Source organism: Megalobrama amblycephala, linkage group LG13, assembly GCF_018812025.1.
Source record: "Megalobrama amblycephala isolate DHTTF-2021 linkage group LG13, ASM1881202v1, whole genome shotgun sequence".
In the NCBI taxonomy this organism is placed as follows: domain Eukaryota; kingdom Metazoa; phylum Chordata; class Actinopteri; order Cypriniformes; family Xenocyprididae; genus Megalobrama; species Megalobrama amblycephala.
This window is the reverse complement of record NC_063056.1, coordinates 16,985,241-16,990,399: the sequence shown is the minus strand read 5'-3', so window position 1 is coordinate 16,990,399 and position 5,159 is coordinate 16,985,241. Positions and strand designations below refer to the sequence as shown.

The following is a 5,159-nucleotide window of genomic DNA, read 5'->3' as shown; positions in this document are numbered from 1 at the left end:
TTTTGGTCACTGCTTTTAGCATTATTATTTGATGTTTGAAACACAGAAATAGCAATACTGTGTACTTGAAAAAATTTGTGCTCTCTGGGTCGGCAGCAGCACGAAAGCAGGTTTAAATCATTGTCATTTAGGATCAAGATCGTGTGTGTTTGAATCAAGATTGCAATTTTTAAATGATTAATCGTGAATACATATAGGCCTATGTATTTTTGTATGTCATACTTACCAGACCTCAATAGTAACCCGGGTCCAGGCCCGGACGTCCCCCAGCTTCTGCGATCCATGACGCATCTAAGTTAGTAGATAAACTGTAACACAGAATTCCTTATTTGCATCATTACTAAAGCAGACTGAAACTCAGCACAAATAAAACATTCACATTTTGGCATATGTGGCATTAAAATGGAAAATGGCCCGTCAAAATAGAAATATGCATCAAAAACCAAAAACAATGATCTATATTATGTCATGTTCAGCCCACCTCTGCTGATAGAGGTGTTATTTAGATAACAATGTGCGTAGTGGGCAGAGGGTCTTTTCGTCAGACTTGTAATATGATCTGTGAACAGTACAGTTTTATAGCAAGGGTGATTGCATGACTTCATGAAAAGAAGTCCAAATTAAAAGAGCATGACAAAAAGAGCAGGGCTCGCTGATACATGAAGATATATCAGTGTGAATTTAGATAACACACATGGCATTTAAATTTTAAAGTGTGCACAATGTGTCAAATTGCAAATTAAAACTGCTCCGGTTACCTTTCACCCAGTTCTCACTGTTTTATTGACCATCTGTGCTCTGTTGCACAAAGAGTAGAAAAGCTCTCCAGCAGAATAATGCAGTGCACGAGTTGGTTGTCTTTGTACATATTCAGACACACAGAGTTTGTTTTTGTCACTGTTTGCGGTTGGTCAAAGCAGCAGTGCCTGGGGACATGCTCTAGTCTTGGCAAAAAGTGGAGTAGAAAGGGAAAGAGCATTTATCCTCTGCAGGAGGTATCTAGGGTTGGCACATATACTATGAATTAATGCTACAAGCATCACTCCATATGTATTCCAGGACGCCTGGAGTGGAAAGAGAAAATCAGATTACTGGAATACAGAGTTAGAGGTTCCCAGTAGGTTCCATTAAAAAAAAAAAAAAAAAAAAAAAAAAAGATCTGACATGTCACATGAATCCTAGTTTTCGGGGTGATCACATTTTTTTTTTTAGGTATTAGTACATAAAGTGTACGATATGCACTGAAACTTACAGTATGTTTTCATAACAATTCCATATATTTAATATTCTACAAACTTTAAAGGATTCATACAATTTAAAGTTGCCTCTACAGTTGTTAATTCATAAAAATGCTTATTTTAAATGTTATCAATGTTGATATTGTATGTTTCAGTCTCAGTTCAAATGTACAGTGTATGCTTAAAATATCTTTCTAATAGTACACTGTAACCACTTTACATTTATTAGCATATTATGTTTTTATATTGCTGAAAAGTGGTTAGGTTTAGAGTAGGGATGGGATAATTGGCTCAGTTATAATTATGCAAATATATTTATAGTTACACTTTATTTTAAGGTGATGTTGTTACAGTAATTACACAAATAAGTACTGAGTAATATTAATTAACTACTTAATTTAGTACTTACTAAAGGGTTAAGGTTAGGCTTAGAGTTTGAGGTTGCACTTTATTTTACAATACATGCACTTATGTGTACTTACAGTGTACTTACCTAAGAAAGTACTGATAATATAATGGGTTAAGGTTAGGTTTAGGGGTAGGTTCAGGATTAGTACCTAGTAATTACCTAGTTATTGTAATTACTATAATAAGTACATAATATGTACATGGGGAACAGGACTGTTCAATAAAGTGCTACTGGGTTTGATTTAGTGTTAGTTGCTTATAATTATGCATAATTTTCTGTAACACTATAACAGTTGACATTACTGTAAGTACATGTAATGTAACTATGTCACATTAAAATAAATTGATTTTTTTAATTTTCTAAAAATGTGCATTATATACATATGCACATTTTTAGAAACTTAAAAAAAATCCTTTATGTATATAACTTTTTTTGTTTGTTTTTTTTTTGTTTGTTTTTTTTTGTCCAAATTGTACTTTTCATCAGATCAAAATCCATCAGACCTGGAGAATGAATACATGTGACAATTTCAGGTTGGAATGGTCTTCTTTAACAATTGTTAAATTAACTAATAAATGTCATTAAACCAATTTTGATACTATGTAAAGTCAATTTGGTTTACTAGCCCAGCAACAAACTGATGTATTCATTTCTCACGTTTAAAATAGGATTTGTTTCCGTTTTTACATTTCAAACTTAAAGGGATAGTTCACCCAAAAATGAAAATTTGATGTTTATCTGCTTACCCCTAGGACATCCAAGATGTGGGTGACTTTGTTTCTTCAGTAGAACACAAATGATGATTTTTAACTCCAACCGCTGCCGTCTGTCAGCCGTATAATGCGTTTCAATGGGAACTTTGTCTATAAGAGTCAAAAAAACATGCACAGACAAATCCAAATTAAACTCTGTGGCTCGTGACGACACACTGATGTCCTAAGACACGAAACGATCGGTTTGTGCGAGAAACCGAACAGTATTTATATAATTTTTTACCTCTAAAACACCACTATGCCCAACTGCCCTGCACATTAAAGTGTCGTCACGAGCCACAGGGTTTAATTTGGATTTGTCTGTGCATGTTTTTTTTTTACTCTTATAGATGAAGTTCCCATTGACATGCATTATACGACTGACAGACTGCAACGGTTGGAGTTAAAATCATCATTTGTGTTCTACTGAAGAAACAAAGTCACTTACATCTTGGATGCTCTGGGGGTAAGCAGATAAACATCACATTTTCATTTTTGGGTGAACTATCCCTTTAAGTATTGATTTCCCATCATAATTAAACACAAATGCGATCTGTAAAAAACACTTTTCTTTTTGTGTGAATTGTATCACTATACTTAAATGTTTGATTTTATCATGTCTGCTGTTCAGAAGAACAGATAAGGCCTTTTGAAGGAAGTTTGGCATCAGAAACAAAGAGCTATCAAATGCTTAACAAAACTCTTGAAACTGTTGCCAGTGCAAGATTTGTTTTGTAAATGGTTATTAGTATAGTCATGAGCTGTATAAATGCTATAGGGAACTCTTCCATGATCAAAACTTAATCTATGTAAATCTTGCAGTACAGCTTATCTTTACATTTAATTCTGTGTTCCTTGTATGAGAAATCATTATAAGCTTTGAACTCCTCCAAAAGGAAATAAATGCCTTCGATTAAAACCAGAGCCAACAAGTTACATCACAGTGTTCAGTCTACAAACCAAAGTATTGTCTTGGGCAGATTTTAATCTGATTGGAAGGGATGAAGGTCCAGACTTTCTTTCAGTGAACAGTGTCCCAGGTACACTGGTAGAGCAAGTGAGAACAGATCCAGATGTGACAGTACCTTCAGCAGCTGGGGCTCCTCTGCTGAATTTTGCTTCATTCCCTGAGGGATGAACACTCACACTGGGGTGAAATGAGGGCAATCTCATGTTTGTTGGCAGTATAGTGAAATTGCTTCCATGTTTGGAGAGAGGAAACAATAATAATAAAAAAAATTAACAATTAAGAGACAGCAAGATTGCACAATGAGTTATTGTTGTTGTTGTTTTGGTAACACTTTATTTTGACAGTCCCTTTTGAACATTCTATTGGCTAAAAGTAACTTTGCAACTATACACGTCAACTAACTCTCGTTAGAGTATTAATAGACACTATGCTTAATATCTGATAATTCTTTATTGTGATGGTCCACCAACAGACATTCTACTGACTATAAGTCATTTTGTAACTGTAAGTAACTACACGTCAACTTATTCTTACCCTAACCACACTAGTATAATAATACTCGACTAACACAATGAGAGTTAGTACGTTGGTGCAACGTTACTTATAGTCAACAGAATGAGTTAAAGGGACCATCAAAATAAAGCGAAACCTTGTTTTTTTTTTTTTAGCCATTTTTACAGTTTTTAGTAGTCAACTAGTTATAATTTCTCATTGAATTGATTACATGATATGCTGATAAATCAAATCAATCACAATTATATCTTTTTTTTTTTTTTTTTTTTTTGTTCTTCTGAGAATTAAAGGTGCCCTCGAATGAAAAATTGAATTTATCTTGGCATTGTTAAATAACAAGAGTTCAGTACATGGAAATGACATACAGTGAGTCTCAAACTCCATTGTTTCTTCGTTTTTATATAAATCTAATTTGTTTAAAAGACCTCCGAAGAACAGGCGAATCTCAACATAACACCGACTGTTACGTAACAGTCGGGGTGTACGTCCCCAATATTTGCATATGCCAGCCCACGTTTCCAACATTATAAAAGGCATTAGACAAGGGCAGCCAGTATTAACGTCTGGATGTGCACAACCAAATCATCAGACTAGGTAAGCAAGCAAGAACAATAGCGAAAAATGGCAGACGGAGCAATAATAACTGACATGATCCATGATAACATGATATTTTTAGTGATATTTGTAAACTGTCTTTCTAAATATTTCGTTAGCATGTTGCTAATGTACTGTTAAATGTGGTTAAAGTTACCATCGGTTATCACTGTATTCACGGAGACAAGAGAGCCGTCGCTATTTTCATTTTTAAACACTTGCAGTCTGTATAATGCATAAACACAACTTCATTCTTTATAAATCTCTCCAACAGTGTTGCATTACCCGTTAGCCACGGAGCACTATCAAACTCATTCAAAATCAGAAGTAAACAATATAACAGTATACAATACTCACATAATCCGACGCATACATGCCGCATGCATGACGAACACTTTGTAAAGATCCATTTTGAGGGTTATATTAGCTGTGTAAAGGCACTGTTTAAGGCAAGCGCGAGCTCTGTGGGCGTGGACCACGGATTTAAAGGGGCCGCAGCATAAAATCGGCACGTTTATAATGACGCCCCAAAATAGGCAGTTAAAAAAATTAATTAAAAAAAATCTATGGGGTATTTTGATCTGAAACTTCACAGACACATTCAGGGGACACCTTAGACTTATATTACATCTTTTAAAAACATAATCTAGGGCACCTTTAAGATCTGTTCTGTTAGGACAACT

General features: G+C 34.6%; 1 long non-coding RNA gene across 1 annotated transcript; it reads right to left on the bottom strand.

Annotated features, from left to right (window-relative positions):
* Positions 1–705: 705 nt before the first annotated feature.
* LOC125244227 lies at positions 706–4,891 on the bottom strand. The gene is made up of 3 exons (XR_007179257.1): positions 4,834–4,891; positions 3,485–3,597; positions 706–1,064 (listed from the first exon to the last, which is right to left on the bottom strand). It is a non-coding gene; the product is annotated as an uncharacterized LOC125244227 (long non-coding RNA).
* Positions 4,892–5,159: the final 268 nt, after the last annotated feature.